The following is a 19011-nucleotide window of genomic DNA, read 5'->3' as shown; positions in this document are numbered from 1 at the left end:
AAGTTTCTTGTTGAATCGAACAAGTTGATGGATTTCTTCAAGTCTTCAAAGAGAGACACTTGGAGAAAAAAGGTTTGATCGAGGACTTGAATGGCTTGATCTTGAATGAGCTTTGAAATGATCTCTTTACAAAAAAAATTGAATTTGTATTTATAACTTCGAAGGATTGGCACAAATTTGGAGTGCTTGATAATCCTTCACTTCAAGTTTGAAGAGCTTTAGAAAGAATTTTAAGAAGAGAATTTGGCAAAGTCTTAAGATTGCTTAGGAGTTTGCAAGATCTTAGCCAAAATGTCGTCCCATCCTCATAGTGAGAGCCTCTATTTATAGGCTTATAAAAGAATGGTAAATTATGGAAAATCCAAAACTGATTTTAATTTTCAAGAAAATAGAAATTTATCTTTTGCTTTATGGAAATGATTTGCATTGAAATTTGAATTATTGCACCAAACTTTGATATAATATCTTCATAGGCCCCACACTTTCAGGTTGATTTAATGTCACACCCCAAACCCGTCCCTAAAAGTTTGGGCATGATCACTTCGAAAACGGACATCAAATTTGATACGTATAACATAGGGGCCTGAACGAAAGCAAGTATTAACATAAACAGTATCCATTGAGCTATCACTAACATGCTAGGATCACAAACATTGCGTTAGACGGACAAACATACGGTAAACATACACACAAGAAACTGTCATGTACACGCATATATACAGACCCAGCCCCATGATTGGGCGTGTAACAAAAGCATTGGTAAGAGAAGGTTATACACACTTCAAGACATTAAATCGAAAACATAGAGCACAAAGCTAAAAGCTTAGCATGAACTCCACAAAAATGAATGAGTTTCATCTAAGTGCTTGGACGCATTGAGGTTGACAAAAGCGGAATGGACATGATGGGCTAAAACTGACCTCCAGGTTGATTACCTACAGAGACAGACATAAGACGGAGTGAGCGAAGCTCAGTGAATAATAATACTTAAATGATTCAATGAATAAATCTGAATTATAACATACACAGGTGTAGAAATCATATTCTGTAAATATTTTCAGAACGGCCTTCGGCCCATCAGATTTTACAGATTGGCCTTAGGCCCAACAGATTTCACAAATTGGCCTTAGGCCCAGATATCAACAAAATAGACTAGTCTCAAAGTCATACAGACGTACACATATTCTTCCAAACGTTCACATAAGTTAACACAGTTGACTTGCAATTAACAGAGTGCTAATAACAATCATTAGCGATAAGTAAAATGTACTACTACAGTACTATTACTCACAGTGCTGTGGTGGAACGGCAGTTCCTTCTGGTATGTGCCCTACATACACACGCAGTTCAGGAATTAGTCCATTTCGCTGGTTAAACAATATCTAATTCGTTTCACTTCGAATGAATTTTCAAACATTGTAAAGGCATCAAATACAAATTTTAATAACACCAGAGGGTCAAACACGTAAAACGGAGCAGGCAGAATATTTCAGCATGGGCCGCACATGCAGCTGTGAGCCCGCACGTGCGGCAGTGGTTCCTACACGTGCGGCTGTGAGGCCCCGCACGTGCTTTTATTCCAGTAGCCAAAATCCCAAAATCCCTTGTTTTCCACATGTGCGGCAGTGAGCCCCACACATGCGGCAGTGCTCCCGCACATGCGGTCGAAACCCTGTTTTGTGCAATTCGATTTCAAGCAACTCTTCAACTTGGCAAATTCAATATAAGGCACAAAATAAGGGAATTTAACACAATATAGTGATGTGATGATACATTAACTTGGATCATAGGATCAATTAGGTCTTTGATTCCTTAAACTCATAAACTCAACTCAATTTCTTTATATTTCTAACTATTCACACAATATATACCTATATAGCCATCTATCTACATAGTTGAATTCAAACATGAAAATAGAGGAAATAAGATGTAATTTCCCACTAGATAGTTCAAGTTAAGTCAAAATAATCAAAAGATAAGATTATCTTGCCAATTAACCAACATACACACACAAGATCACAATTACAAACCCTAGGTGGTATGAATGAAAAGGGAATTCTTACCCAACTCCAAGAAAAGGGTTATACAAGGTGAATTAAACATACCTTGAGCTTAATTCTCTCAAATTCTTCTCAAGTTCCAACTATCTTGTTTGATGAAGCTCGCATCTTGATCCTTTCTCTCTACTCTTACCACTCTCTCTCAGGGGATATTTGTGTGAAAGCTTCTAAGTCAAATGTTCAAAGAAACATATAGATATAGCAAGGTTGAATAAGACGAAATTTAATCAGTTTAATCATTCCAAATCAATTTTTTACAGAAAATCATATTATGATCTAAAAATTATGCTGAACTCAAATATGAAGTCAATTTCAGATTATTAAGCTTCTAAGGCTTTCAATTTCTGATCCAAACATTATAATTGTAACAGATATTTCTCTTATTAGATAGATATGAATCTATAATCATAAGATTCACTTAATTAAACTTAATTTCACATGAAATTTCACAATAAGCATATAAATGCACAGAATAGGGGACTAAAAGCATATCAGAAAACATGTACGAGGGTCAGGATATTACACTTAATCATCAAGATAGGTTTACTTCCCCTTTGGTATGATCCATAATTTAAATGTGTTGAAATCCATAATTTTGGTAGGGCTCACATCCATTTTAAAACTTTGGCCATCTTAATTTTGACTAATCGAGAAAAGTTTATTTATCTTAACTAATTAAATGGTGATCAAGACACGTAAAAATTTAAGTGTCTACAAATTACCCCCACTTCAAGGCTCGGATTGGATGATTGCTTGCTATCCATGGTGTGATTTGAAGTATCTTGTCACTCTAATAGTTGAACTTATCCATGTGGTAGCATTTGAATGCTATTATGAACTAATGCAAGATTTAACTTGGGTTTTATTTATTCAGTTTTGACCACTCTTTTTCCCTGTTTTGGCTCTTCTTTTTCTCTATTTTTCTGCAGAAAAAATCAGATCAGATTTTGTGTGTTATAGATTGATTCCTTTGTAGTTTCAACACACATTTGCTTCCAAAACACCCAACATAAAGTGGTATCAGAGTGTAGTGACCCTCATTCCCCACCTTAGCCTCGGGCATGAGCATTTGTATAATCTTGTTTTGCTAAGTTGCAGTAGTGAATTTTCTTGACTTGTCTTAACTAGAATGAGATTTTTGTCTTGGTTTGTACTTATGTGAAATTTACTTGTTGAGTCTTGTTCTTTCTGGTGAGTCTAGCCGAGGTCACCTTAAAGCCAGAACCACCTTGAAACCACTTTGGTTGACCTCTACCTTCGTTCTGGCATATTGGCCGAGATGTCATTTTCTAGGCTGAGGTGTATCATCAAGGCCGAGGGGTGTATCATCTAGGTCGAGATGTTATCCTTGACCCAAGTGATCTTGTTCCGGATTGGTGCGACCTAGACCGAGGTGTGGCACATCTAGGCCGAGGTGTGGCATAGCTAGGCCAAGTGTTGTCCGTCCTAGCCGGGATCATAGGTACCTCACCTACCAGAGCCGATGTTTTCACCCGATGTCAGTACCTTGTCAGAATGCCATGCCGCTTTACTTGTTAAACACCCTTTCGCCATACTTTGTTTGGTTTGTCAGCCTCCTCTTCGGGGAGAACCAACCAGCCGTTGCCACGTGTCTGAGCTAAATGTTAAATCAGCCGACAGTAAGTAGAACCTATCATTTTGTATCATATCTTTGCCTTGAGAGAGAGAAGCTCTAGAAGGAAGAAGGAGTTTTAGAGTGGAGGAGTGGATCTTCGAGCTTGATTCCTAGAGATCTAACCGTTAGATTCGTGTATTAAGGTTAGATTCTTGACCTACTCTTGTAGTCCTTGTTAATCATCTAGCTGCATTGCATGATCGAACCTGATTTGCAAGCCATGCATTGATTGAAAGTTTGGTTTTAGAAAGAGAAAGTAGTATTCATGTGTTCTTCAATAAAAGCCTTGTTTGATCCGAAAGTTTGCATTAAGATTCATGCTTTTGTGTTTGTTTTCATAGGATCTTCGAGTATGGGTACCCAGGTCCATGTTTTTGAATTCATAGCATGAAATCTCAGCTTTTGTAATAGCAAGTTTTGATCTTTGCATTCATCTTCCTCATGTCCATGTTCTTCATGTTCGTCATGTTCTTCAAGAGAGGGAAACCCAGATTTTCCCGACCGCATTTCCTTGAATGTGGCCATCAAGGAAACACCTCGGCAATGAGGTGTGGGACCTCGGCCTAGACCTGGTTATCGCCCAGCATGTTTTCCCGAGATGAGAAACAGTGTTTTGTTTTGACTTAGCTTAGTTTTGAAGGATGTCGAGATCATCTGTATGCATATGAGCTTGTTTGAAAGTGCATTCAATAGACCTTGCCATGTGTTTGTAGGACTTGGACTCTCGCTTGACCCCGACGTTGAAAAACTAGGTGAGTGGTATTTTTGATAAAGCTACGTTATAAAGTTTTGCTTTGTTTTGAAAAGTATTTGCTAAGCATGAATGACTATCCCTATTTGTGTATCAAGTATTAGCTTTGATCTTGGAAATCTTGAAAGTCCGTACGTACTAGGGGACTATAAGCATTTGTAGCACAATCTTGAAAGTCCGTACATGCTAGGGGACTATAAGCATTTGTAGCACAATCCTTGAAAGTCCGTACGTGCTAGGGGACTATAAGCATTTGTAGCACAATCCTTGAGAGTCCGTACGTGCTAGGGGACTATAAGCATTTGTAGCACAATCCTTGAAAGTCCGTACGTGCTAGGGGACTATAAGCATTTGTAGCACAATCTTTGTTAATGTCACCCATGAAATTTGAAAGACCATGATTGATGAAGCTCGATAGATTTGTTAGATGAACACGATTTATCCCACGTTTGTCATAAGCTATGATTATGCATTGTTTTGTTAAAGATCACGGATGTCATACATGCAAACCCTTTATTACTTGTACCATTCACTGAGTATCCAAGCTCACCCTCTCTATATATATATGTAGGTGATGAGCAGGAAGGCGGTGACGCCTAGGTGTGACTCACAAGCTTGTTTTGGGTTTTTGTTATGTCGGCCTAACTTGTATTCATGTCGGCAGTCTTGAAAATTATGCTTCTCGGCTCATAATGCTTGTAATTTACACATGTCGGCCGGAGAAGCCTTTTAATCAAGATGTAATTTGTATTTTGTACTTCATTATACTTGTATTCAAGTTGTAATATTATGTAAAGTTGTATGCCATTCCATGTAACTTACGCACTGCTCTTCTGGACCACTTGTATTTTTAAATTATTGCTTCCATATTTGTGAGCCCCATATATGTTTATACTCTGATTGTGTATGGGTTTTGGAGGTTAGCCTTTGGTAATCTCGGATTACTGGCCATCACGGCACCATTCTACTAGGGGCGGAATGGGGTCGTGACACAGAGCCTAGTTCGAAGTGGAAGCTTGGATTCAAAAAAGAGGGCTGAAAATAGACAGAGTGTGAAGAAGAAAAGTGTGTTTTGCAGAAAATCTCCATGGCTAACTAAAGCAATCAAAGTATAGGTATCCAGCAACCATCTATGCCCATTTTTGCTGGAGAAAATTATGATTATTGGTGCGTGAGGATGAAGACCTTATTTCAGTCTCAAGGTTTATGGAACTTGATACAAAATGGGTATGATGAACCCAATTCAACAACTACATTAACCTCAACACAAGAGCAGCAGCTAGAGGAGACCAAGAAAAAGGATGCTAAAGCACTCTTCTTCATCCAACAAGCACTCTCTGATGAGTTGTTTCCAAGAATCATTGAAGCCAAGAAATCAAAGGAAGGATAGGACATTTTACAACAAGAATTTCAAGGAGACAAAAAGGTAAGAATCATCAAACTCGAAACTCTTAGAAGGGAGTTAGAATACTTGAAGATGAAAGAATCTAAAACTTTAACTGATTATTTCTCTAAACTAATGGAGATTGTCAATCAAATGAAATCATAGTTTACCAGAAAAATATAATACAATGGTGGGAATAATCGAAGAGACAAAGGATATCTCTAAAATGAGTGTCCAAGAATTGATGAGTTCTTTGAAAGCACATGAACAAAGGTAATTAAAACAATCAGAGAAGCCTTTGGAGAGTTCATTCTAATCAAAAGTTAATTTGAATTCTAAAAGTCATGGAGAATCATCAAGTAATGAACAAACAAGAGGGGAATCATCAAGAGGTGGTAGACAAGGAAGAGGAAGAGGTAGATGAAGAAATTCATCAAGGGGAAGAGGTAGAAGCAACATTCATAGAAGTTCAAGTGTAGAAGAAAATACAAGAAAGTGCAGAATTTGTGAAAAGGGAAATCATCTAAAGAAAGATTGTTGGTTCCGAGGGAAACCACAATGTTATAAATGCAAGAATTTTGGCCACCTCCAAAAGGATTGCGAAGTCAAGAGCAATCAACAAGCTAATTTTTCAGAGGAGAAAGACGGAGAAGGAAACTTATTTTATGCTTGTCAAGCAGCTTCAGAACACAAACATAATGTTTGGTACCTTGACAGTGGGTGTAGCAATCATATGACAAGTGATAAGTCTATTTTCTTGGACATGGACACTTCAATTTGCTCTCAAGTTAAAATGGGAAATGAAGTGTTAGTAAATACAAAGGGAAAATGAACCATAAGAGTTGGAACAAAGAAGGGGGCTAAGTTTATTCATGATGTGTTGCTTGTTCCAGACTTGGAGGAAAATTTGCTAAGTGTTGAACAACTTGTGGAACATGGATATGCAGTCCATTTTGAAGCTAACAGCTGCACCATTCATGACAGAAATGCAAAGCAAGTGGTGGAAAAAATTCCAATGGAAAATAATCGAAGCTTCCCACTCACATTCAACTATGCTAGAAATGTTTCTTTGAAAGCTCATACGAATGATGAATCATGGTTGTGGCATAGAAGACTTGGGCATTTGAATTTTCATAGTCTCAAAGTGCTTCACCAAAAGAATATGGTCCAAGGACTTCCAAGTATTGAGGAAATACATGATGTTTGTGACGGGTGTGCACTTGGGAAGCATCATCGGCAACCTTTTCCTAAAGGAGTTGCATGGAGAGCCAAAGAAATGTAGAGTTAGTTCATACGGATGTTTGGGCCTATGAGAACTCCCTCGCATGCCCAAAACAAGTACTTTATTCTCTTTATTGATGACTATACAAGGATGACATGGGTGTATTTTATGAGGGAAATATACGAAGTTTTCACTATTTTCAAAAGATTCAAGAGCATGGTGGAAAAGCAAAGTGGGCACTACATAAAGACTTTGAGAAGTGATAATGGCAAAGAATACAACTCTAAGGAGTTTGAAAAATTTTGTGAAAATAAAGGTGTAGAAAGGCAACTAACAGTGGGTTATACTCCACAACAAAATGAAGTATCCGAAAGAAAGAATCAAACAGTGATGGAAATGACCAAATCTATGATGCATGAAAAGGGGCTACCAAAGAGTTTTTGGGTTGAAGCTGTTTACACAACAGTGTACTTGATAAATAGGTATCCTACCAAAGCCGTTTGGAACGAAACTCCCATAGAAGCTTGGAGTGGGAGAAAGCCATCAGTAAAACATCTCAAAGTATTTGGATGTGTTTGCTATACTCAAATTCCAAAGGAAAGAATTAGCAAATTAGATGAAACAAGTGAGAATTGTATCTTTGTGGGATATAACAGCAAATCCAAGGATTATCGATTGTATAGCTTGAAGAAAAAATAGAAAATAATCAGCCGAGATGTGTTATTTGATGAGAATGCTTCATGGAATTGGAAAGAAGGTAAAATTGAGAAGCAATATGTCCTAGTTGATGAGGAGAAAGAAAATTCAACACGTGAAGATGAAAATGATGAAGATTCACACCAATCCTCACCAAGGACAGGTTCATCATCATCTTCCAGCTCTTCTCCAAGTTCAAGCTCAAATTCTAATTCATCCTCACCTAGCTCAACTCTAAAAAATTTGAGGAGTTTGAGTGATGTGTATGCTAGATGCAATTTTTCTGTAGCGGAACCTAGAAGTTTTGAAGAAGCAATTAAAGAGGAAGCTTGGAAGAAAGTAATGGAAGATGAAATTGAAGTCATTGAGAAGAACAACACATGGGAATTGGTTGAAAGACCACAAGGTAAGGAAATCATTAGGATGAAGTGGATTTATAAAGTAAAGTTGGATTCGGATGGTTCATTCCAAAGAAACAAGGCAAGGCTGGTCGCAAAAGGGTACACACAACAGCTTGGAATCGATTTTCAAGAAACATTTGCACCGCTTGCACGACTTGACACCATTCGAGCTCTCATTGCTTTAGCAGCCCAAAAAGGTTGGTCATTGTATCAACTTGATGTTAAATCTGCATTTTTAAATGAAGAATTGAAAGAGGAAGTGTATGTTGAACAAGTCCAAGGGTTTTTAATGAAAGGAGATGAAGACAAGGTGTATAAATTGAAGAAAGCATTGTATGGGCTAAAGCAAGCTCCAAGAGCATGGCATAGCCAAATTAATTTCTATTTCATCAACAAGGGTTTCAAGAAGAGCAAGAGTGAGCCAACCTTATATGTGAAAAATCAAGGTATGTCAATTCTTATTGTTGCCTTGTATGTTGACGATTTGTTATTTTCCTGTAATTATGAGATAATGATTGAAGAATTTAGAAATGACATGATGAGAAAATATGAAATGAGTGACATGGGTTTGTTGAATCATTTTCTTGGAATTGAAATCTAACAAGTTGAAGATGGAGTATTTATTTCTCAAAAGAAATATGCTAAAAATATTTTAATGAAATTTGGCACGAGTGGCTGTAAGCCCATGGCCACACCACTAGTTGTGAATGAAAAACTTATAAAGGAAGATGGAGAGAAAAAAGTTGATGTTTCGTTGTATAGAAGCTTGGTTGGAAATTTGTTGTATCTTACAGCTACACGGCCGGATATAATGTATGCTTCAAGTTTGCTTTCTAGATTTATGAATAATCCCAGCCAAAAGCATCTTGGTGCTGCAAAACGAGTTTTGAGATATATTCAAGGCACAACCAGCTATGGTATCAAGTATTGCAAAGATTCAACTGTGAAATTGTTTAGTTTTAGTGATAGTGATTGGGGTAGCTGCACTAATGATATGAAAAGCACCTCTGGGTATGCATTTTCCTTGGGTTCTGGAGTATTTTTTTGGGCATCAATGAAGCAACAGAGTGTGGCTCAATCATCTGCAGAAGCTGAATATGTTTCAGCAGGTTCGTCAACTTCCCAAGCAATTTGGTTGAGAAGAATACTTGAAGATGTTTGCAAAAGGCAAAAAGATGGTACAAAAAATTTTTGTGACAACAAATCAGCCATTGTCATGGCTAAGAATCCTGTTTTTCACAATCGCACTCATCATATTGCAATTAAACATCACTTTATTCGGGAAGCAATTGAAGAAGGTGAAGTGCAGCTCAAATTTTGCAGGTCAGATGAACAAATTACAGATATATTCATTAAGGCTCTTCCCAAAGAAAAGTTCTAGCATTTCAGAGAGTTACTTGGAGTTATGGAGCAGCACATTAGGGGGGAGCAATGTTGATATAATGTGCTTGTTTAATTTTGTATCCAAACAATCACTTATGCTTATTTAATTCTAGTTATGTTTTGGTTTGGGTCATGTTAATTAGAGTTAATGTATGTGGAAATTTGTCCAGATGTTTTATTAGTACTTGGGTTGATATAATTTCATATATAAAGCTTGTAAGGGAAGCTAAAAAGTTAATAGAAAAATGTGCAAAAGGGGTTGTTCAGTTTTGACCCCTCTTCTTCCCTGTTTTGGCTCTTCTTCTTCTCTATGTTTTTGCAGAAAAAATAAGATCAGATTTTTTGTATTTTAGATTGATTCCTTTGTAGTTTAAACACACATTTGCTTCCAAAACACCCAACATGATTGACTTGCTGCTCCATGTGACTCAGTGCAAAGAATTCCCATGTTAATGCCTCTTGTTTGACAATTCTCCAAAAGGCAAAGATCTTTTCTTTCTTTTCATATATTATTCTCTGACTCAAAATCAATGCTTGATTTGTCACTTGGGAATAATGTCCACAAGTATATATATATATATATATATATTCTCTAATTTTTTGCTTTCTAAAGCAATAGTAGTCAACTCTTTTATACAACAATACTAATTCTTTGCTAGGGTTTCTTGTTAAAAGGCGGTAGCAGCCTCTCTATATTTAGTCCATCTTTCTGCTTGCCTTCTTGTAGCTTTTTGAGGATGGTGTGTAGAGGCAAGACATGACCAATCCACTTTGCCGCATATGAAGTAGCAGGTCTAGTCATCCTTACTATTTGATATGTACCTTGATCAACATCTGTGTACACTTAATGCATGCTGCATAATCTCTAGCCATGTATTTTGCAAACTTTGCTTACCCATGTGTGATTCTTTTACAGGACATCAAAAAACTTTTCTTGTTTGTGTCATATATACATTGCATTTGATAATTATTATTATTTTTTTTACCAAGCAATATATGTATCACCATGCTTACTTGTATCGTTAAAATTGTATTTTACTTGCTGAGAGACATTGTCATCATTGTGGAAATTGCGCTAATTAAGCTAGCCTCTTAGGTATTAGACTAGTTATTTAGATGCTTCCAGTACTATCCTTAAATCATAGGTGGTTAGTTTGAGTTATGTAGAGGAATGCACCTATTGGGTTAGCCGTCTGGATATTAGGCTAGTGAAATAGACACTTCCACCACCACCTATAGACACTCCATTTTTGACTAGCCTTGAGACTTGGGTGCTTCCTTTTGAGTTCTTAATGATAAAAAGGAGAGGTGTTAATCTTTACAAGCTCTACAGCAAGAAGTCTAAAGATCAAGCTTTAAACCATCCAGTGCCCATTTTAGACAAAATGTTTTCGACCAAAATGAAAAGCTCTTTCAAAATGAGTTTTAGTAGTGCAACTCCAGATGTTACTATAATATTCCGAGGCTCATATTTTCAAAATCAAAGCGTTGTATTCTTTCAAAAAAACTAAGCAAAGAATATAGTGGAAGCAAATGGGAAGGATGAAATTCTTTGAAATACATGTTTCTCCCTTCAATTTAGGCTAACCTACTCTAGTTGATCGAACGATGTGCCCACTGGCTGGCTAGACACCATATGATAACCGGCTACAAAAGCACTAGGCCAATCACCAAGAAGCACAGCCAACTAAATGTTCCGAGTACAAAGCATTTTTAAGAATTTTAGCTTGTTTTGCTTACCTACCACAAATATCTTAGAAATTTATGACCTGAGCTCTATGTATAGAGCTCACCAACTCATTTCAAATGGTTAAAAAAACTTGCCCAAGGCATAGCAAAGCTTGGGAGCTCTCCCTTCTTCTTCTCTTATCTCCTACCTACCACTTTCACATTTAAATCCTCCATTAAAGCTTGATCCTAAGCTCTGGACAAAGGACTTTGGATATAAAATAACACACTTAAAAGCTCTTGAGGGATCTTAAAAGGGAGTTTGTGAACAAAAAGGAACTCATCCTCATTAAGAGGTGAATCCTTTGCTTCTTTGATCATCTTCTTCCTACTTTTTCTTTAGTTCTAACTCCTACTTTTTCTTTAGTTCTAACTCCATTTGCAATTTTGTGATTGTTGTACATCCACGTGGATGTGGAGAGAGTAGCCTTAGCCATCCATCCATTGAGTTAATAGTCATTTCCTTACCTTATTGCTTTCCTTAGCTTTAAATTCATAGTTGTTATGTATTTTGGATCCTTGTGGATGTGATTGGAACTAGTTTTAGCCATCCATTCACAAATTAAATAATTAGATTAGCTTTTCTTTCCCCCTTACATATCCTATCTCTCAAGTGTTCCAACCTATGTGTTTCAATTCCTTACTCAATGACCATAAGTGTTGAGGGTTGTTCGATCGGATTACTTGGGTGACCCACGGGATTTGATATTGATAAGTGATGCTTTTTTTTTCTTTTTTTCATGGAGTATTTTGGAAGCAAAACAAAGAATTTTAGGTGAAATGAAGTTGAAACCCCCTTCTTAATCATTTATGAACATAGAAAGGGGTGTTATCATTCTTGTTCTATGACTAGATGAGGAGCTTGTATGAATTTGATGAATCCCTTATTTTAGTTAGCAAAGCTTCCACGAAGAAATGATTTACATTAATCTACGCTCTCCACTTAATAGCATAGATTTGGGTATTAATTTACCCTTATTCACAAAGAGAAGATGTAGGTTCCTATTTCTTTCTTGGACTTCAATTTGTTCTTGATTTTTTTTCACTTAATTGTTGATTTATTTTCAAAATATATGTTGTATATATCTGTTTATATCATTATTGAGGGCTTTGACCTATCCATCTCTTCCCCAAGTGATCATTGTCAACAGAAGAGGTAGTGGGGTTAAGCATCCCTCAGAAAGTGTCCTTTTAGCTTTTGTCCTGGAATTTTGCACTGGCCTATTCCCCAGCCGAAAAAGAAATTTGGCCAGCCATTTCCTCGTGCGGCCGACTTACTTTGTGTTTGGCCGGTCAGTAGACAGTTTTTGGGGAATGCTCCCTTGGTAAGTTCTGGAGCTGCTGGACTACTTATTTTCTTTATTCATTATGATTTTTTAAATTCAGCAATAGTTAGGTTGAATCGTTCATTATTGTAATAATCTCTCTCTTCCCCCATTTTCTTATTTAAATTGTTGTAATAATCTTTCAATCCCATGTCTTTGTAACCTTTCATTTACCTACATTCGGTATTACATCATTTTTTTTTACCATTCCTGTATATTCCATTTTTCATACATTTGGGTCCAGTTCATCCACATTTATGGGATTTATTATCTTCAAAGTTGAGTACATACATAAATCCATGTCTTGAGATGATGCTCATGTCACGTCTTAGTATCTGGACTCCTATATACATGTTATGTATGTACTGCATTAGTAATTTATATATAGGATCATGCATATTTGCATATCCATATGTATCTTGAGATTTGCCTTGGAGTACTAGGTAAGAGTTTTGGGCTTTAGCATATTGCATGTGTATGTTCCTTATCGTATTTGTTATTATATCATGACGCTAAGTGCTTAAGATATCTGTTTGAATGCTAGTGGATGGATGTTATGTTATTTATTTTGGAATGTAAATGATTCTTATGATGCGGATTTTATCTAAGAAAACCCTTTTCAAAATGAATGAACTCAGAGCATAACCAAAATTAACGGGCACAATCTATATTTGTATGCCTCAGATAGTAATGATAGCATTATTAATAATTGGAATATGGGTACACATTGATTAGAAAAATCACATTATGACTTAGTAGAGGTTGATCTTTGATTAGATGAGTAGGGTGCTCAAGTAATGACCTTCCTCTCTTATACCTAAGTTCTCGAGCCAAAACCCTTTGGTTATGATGGACGGTGGCCTTTGGCACGAGTCACAAGTTTCTTAATTTTTCCAAAAGCATAGGTGGCGACTCTAAAATCTGATGTAGTCCATTCCTGGTAATATTTTGCAATAAAATGGATTTTCTACAAAAGTTGCCTGATTTAGACTCTCATGTTTTATTTCACATTGCACTAGTGACATCAGATCAAAAATCGATAGTCTGAATTGCCAGGCGCTCTTGGTAACCCCAAAAAGGAATCCCATAATTTCTAGCGACTCTGTTGGGGACATTAAGAGAACTTGACTCAAATTTCATAATGTTGATTTATTTTTATATGTATATTCATGCATGGTGTGCTCAAGTCATTGTATCTGCCATCTAACATCTTGGACGGCTTACCGGACGTAGGCTCTGTTATGATGGAAATACAAGCCTCAAGTCTAGACCACCAACATACTACTTGATCATCCCTTCATTTAGGTGTTGGGTAGGGTAGGTATATCAGGTGTCTTGCTAAGGTACCCTTTTGACGAGACTGACTTAGTTCATATACTCAGCTCTAGCAACTTCTGCAAATAGGACAGGATGCTCTCATATGTCTAAGATGCAGTGATACCGCTTGTTTGAATAAATAAAGAGGAACAGGACAACAATCGAAGTGAATTCAAATTCATCCTTTTGGACTTAAGAATTAAACATTTAGGTGATTTAGCAAACCTTAAATGAGATGTTTTAGTTAAACTAACATCGTTAAGCTATAATTACTCATTAAATTCTCTTTCGTAGAGACTAAGCATGATTAGTTTGAGTTAGAGATTTTCTACGAGAAATACTTTCCACAGTGTATTCGGGATAGGAAGGGATTTGAATTTGAGTAATTAAAACAAAGGAATAAGATAGTGGCAGATTATAAAGCCCAAATTACTGAATTAGCACAATTCGTACCGCATATGGTTGACACAGACTATAAAAAAGGCTAGGAAATTTGAAGGAGGTCATCGTGACTCCATTCTCAAAAGAATTAATGTGTTAAAACTACCCAAATACATTGATGTTTTAGATAGGGCTCTAATGTCAGAAGCAAACACGGCTGCTTATAACCAAAATTTTGAATGGAATGGTAAAAGGTAGAATGTTAATGTCAACAAAGGGGCAACCTCAGCAACGACTAAGAAAGCAAAGTTGAGAAACTCAAGTAGTTCAAATCAGAGTCATAATTCAGCACCTATTTGTCTAGATTGTAGGAGGGAGCACCTAGGTGTATGTTATCAAACTACGAAGGCTTGTTTTATTTGTTGAAGGATGGGACACATAGCGAGGGAATGTCCACAACCACGACAACGTGATAATCGGAGGGACACCCAAAATGCAGAGACTGTGGTTTCAGGTACACTCTCTATTTGTGGGTAGTATGCATATGTATTGATTAATTCAGGGTCAACCCATTCTTGTGTTTCTATACAATTTGCTCATAAATTGAATAGACCTTTGGAAACCTTGAGATATATATTATGTGTGTCATCATCGTCGGGGGGATCTATGTTGTGTTCATCTATTTACCCTCCATGTGAAATTTCACTTGAGAATACTACATTATATGCTGATTTATTGCCCTTGGACATGACTCATTTTGACATTATTTTGGGTATGGACTAGCTATCCAAATATTATGCGATCATTGATTGCGCTTCTAAACGTGTAATATTTCAACCTCTGAGACAAATGAGTTTTATTTTGAGGGAAAATGTGTAGTTCCCCCACCAGACTTAATTTCTGCAATGAAGGCTCGTAAATTGATTAATAAGGGGTGTCAGGGTATTTGTGTAGCATTTTGAGTGTTCAAACTACAAATGCTATTTTAGATAATATTATAGTTGTTAAATATTTTAGATAATATTTGTGTAGCCTACTTTGACACTATCAAGTACTTTTACAGTCAAGCCACACCGCTCGAACGACCAAATGTGTGCTTGAGCGAATACCGTGTTTTCAGCAAATGTTGACTAACACTCATAAGTACATATTTGCATCCTCATGCCCTTTTAGACATTCTTAAGCATCATTTAGACATCCTTAGCCTTGAGATAAGCTAGAAACACATGTAAGAAAATCAATTAAGATGCCTCAATGCGTGTCTCTGTTATGCGTTTTGTCTAGGTGGGCAACCAAGGTCCAATACCTGTGCTAGCCCACTGTGAGTAGTATCTTTGTAAAGATATGTTGAAATGTATTTTTAATTTAGTGCAATGATGTTATTTGAAATGCTATTTTGATAAGAATGAATGATGGTCTCTTTTGAAAAGTAATTGTGGCATCCTTAGTGTAGCCCACATCTAGGGGTAACAATACCATGACCCTTTGTAATAAGGCCCTTGCCGAGGAGAAACAATATTGTGGCCCTTTGATATATGTACACAAAGATCTCTGATGTTGACTCGAGTGGTCCCTATGCTTGACCTATATGGTCCCTTTGTTAGACCCATGTGGTCTATTTGATATTCCTTCGGGCCTTTTATTTTGCGCTATTGGATGTACCACATATGAGATATAATTTGTGAGCTTTGATATGTCAAGTACTTAATTATGATTTGTTTTGAAACTCTTGAGATATGTTTGAATTATGATAGACATCATTCATTTAACCTTTTTATGCTGATATTACTTACTGGGCTTTAGCTCAACCCTTTCCAGTATATCTATGTAGGTGAGCAAATGGAGTGACAAGTTTAGAGCAACCTCAAGAGTCCACCCTTCTACAAAGCTACTTTGAAGTGCTTCCATAATGGGGCGTGCTTGGACTCGAGAGGAGCCAAGCTGGGTCAACCCTTTTGTTTAGTTTCTTTTGTTATTTGGAAACATGTTATGTATGGATCTTTTGTATAAGTGTCCAAGATGTTATGATGTATTTATGTGTTTTTATCTATGTAAGAAAGTTGAAGTTTTAATTACTTGTGAATTTTACATGTATGTGTCGCTCGATGGACATAGTTATGTTTTATATTGCTTCCGCAATGCCCCGTTGTAGCTCGACTTTTTCGCGCCCCCTCTCGGGGGTTTGAAAGAAAGCCCTACAGTTCAGACTCCCGTGGTTCTGAATCTAATCTCACAAGCGCAATGTGAAACTGATAAACACCAAAGAGTCCAAATCCGAAAAATCATTTTGGAAAACTGATTTTGAATCAAAATGCCAAAATTGGACTGCTTTGCCAGATACAGAGTCGCCACCTAAATATTTTATTTTGAAAAAATTTAAGAAACCCTGACTTGTGCCAAAGGCCACGTGTCCGTCATCACCAAAGTTGTCTCAGCTCGGAAACTTAGGTACGAGAAAGGAAGGTCATGAATTGTGCACCCCCGCTCGCCCGATCAAAGATCAGCCTCTACTAATCATGATATAATTTTTTATAAACATTATGTGTTCTTGTTCCAGTTGTTAAGCTAGCTTTACTATGTGATGCACACAAGCAACTATAGACTAGTTTGCCCAATTTGGAACAATTCAACTCATGTTTGTTTGCGAAAATGGTTTAAATTTTCCACCTCAAGTGGGCTTAAAGTTTGCGGATTTGCCACCTCAAGTGGGCTTAAAGTTTGCGAATTTGCCCCCAAACATAGTGGGCTTAAAACATGATTTGCCATTCAACAAAGTGGGCTTAAAACGCACATTCGTTGAATTGTTCCAATTCAAACAACAAGCCTTCATCCACAGGCATTCAAGCAGTTTAGCATTTAAGCACATAGCCTCATAACAAGCATGCTAATCATAGCAACATTCACACTTATGCAAGTATGCTAAAGTATAAAAACTCACCTAGTACTCTAAGCCAAAACAAAAACTAGTTAGAAAGATGCATGATCCCTAACTATGTAAGATGCCTAATGCAAATCATGCAATATGCAATTTTAATAGGCTCAACTACTAATATGGCATATGAATCAATTTGAACAATCATGCAAGGTATTGAAATAACAATGCAGTTTGAATGATGCGCCAAGCCTTGGTGCACCAAATACGAATGAATTGATGCAAGCATGCGGTATGCTAAGCGAAACATGTCCCTAATCTAACCATCGAAAGCGATTAAATAAGGGAGAAAGACGTGGGGTTGGAAAACATACACACACGCACACACACTTATTACAACATTATGCCCTCGCGAAGGAGGGTCTGAATGGATAAGCTAACCAACTAGCTACGCTAATTAAGCTAACTAATTATTACAAACTGAATTAATTAACTATTCTAGCTAAGTAATTATTTACAACTCTTAATTAGCTACAATTAATTAATTACAACACGTATTTAAGCTAGATATTTAAGCATTAAATAAGCTTGAAATGCAAGGGAGGGAGGCTCATGCATGTGCTCGGTTTCCACCCGAAAAGCCACTGTTTTACTGCTGCAAGCCTCTGTTTGCACATTTGAGCATTGACAATGTTGCCCACTTCCCAAACACCTATGCTCCATTTTACCAACACACTGTGTAAATTTCATTGGTGGCCGACAGGGGACCGGTCGGCCACTGGTGATGGTCGTCGACCACTGCTGGTTTGAACTTCCTTGCTGCAATAGAGAGCAAAACAGAGCAAAATAGTGTATTTCTTAAGGGTTGTTTACACACTTTGCCTTTCTTTTTCATGGGGAAATCAAATGAGGAACAACATTTGGTTCACAAACCATCAATCAAGCAAATTCATTGTATGATGGCTTGTGAAACCAATTGTGCAAGTTCAATAAATGCAAGAACAAGACCAAAGAGACCATCACCCTATCATGCGTGATCAAGGGCAATGAAGACCAAGGAAAATGGCACATTTCATCACTTTTGAGTATGAAATGTCCCATTTACCTTGTGTTCAAATTAACGTCCGATTTGAACACATGCAATGCAACACAAAGAGATGCTTATCTTGCCTCTTTTACTTGCCAATTTTGTTTACTCATTTTAATTACCGAATCATCCTTTAATCCATTAAGTCCATTGATGAGTGTCCCCTAATGGAAAGAGGGCTCAAACCACAAGTTGCTTTGGGCATGAAAGAGGCATTACACTGTTGGTAATGAAACCCCTAAGTGATTAAACCATTAGGTGTAGCACCTCCATTTCACACTTAGGCAAACAAGTGGTTTGAAACCACTTTCAAAGAAAAACCAAAAAGTGAAGAAATGAGGGAGATTGCAGAGATTATAAGTGCTGAAATGAAGTAGAAAAAGCACTAAAACATACAATCAACTCAAACCAATGATGATTAAAACCTTAAAACACTAAGCTAGTGAAAGGGGATTACGCTACAACTATGCAAAACAAGACTCAAACAAACTAACCAGCCCAAAATAGAGCTAAAACAGGTTATTTTAGAGGCTAAAACATGCTGGACTTGAGCTAAGTTAAGCTAGAAAAACATGCTAACATGTGAAGCTAACTAGGCATGCAAACAAGACACAAGGAGGGGAGGCTAACCCCTCCAAATTTGGACCTCAAAATAAGATTTTTGCCATTGAAAAACCTCTGAAATTCAGTGGTTAAAAGGCCCAAAAAAGTTGATTTGAAAGTGATGAATAAAGGCACAAAAGCTTTACAAACTAATAAGCAATGAGG

At 37.0% G+C, this 19011-nt stretch overlaps 1 pseudogene; it reads left to right on the top strand.

Moving 5' to 3' along the window:
- Positions 1–8835: 8835 nt before the first annotated feature.
- LOC145805297 (secreted RxLR effector protein 161 pseudogene) lies at positions 8836–9531 on the top strand (annotated as a pseudogene).
- The last annotated feature ends 9480 nt before the right edge of the window (positions 9532–19011 follow it).

Source organism: Camellia sinensis, chromosome 1, assembly GCF_055761805.1.
Source record: "Camellia sinensis isolate YWXY chromosome 1, ASM5576180v1, whole genome shotgun sequence".
In the NCBI taxonomy this organism is placed as follows: domain Eukaryota; kingdom Viridiplantae; phylum Streptophyta; class Magnoliopsida; order Ericales; family Theaceae; genus Camellia; species Camellia sinensis.
Note: the sequence above shows the minus strand (reverse complement) of the source record. Positions and strands in the feature narration are given on the sequence as shown.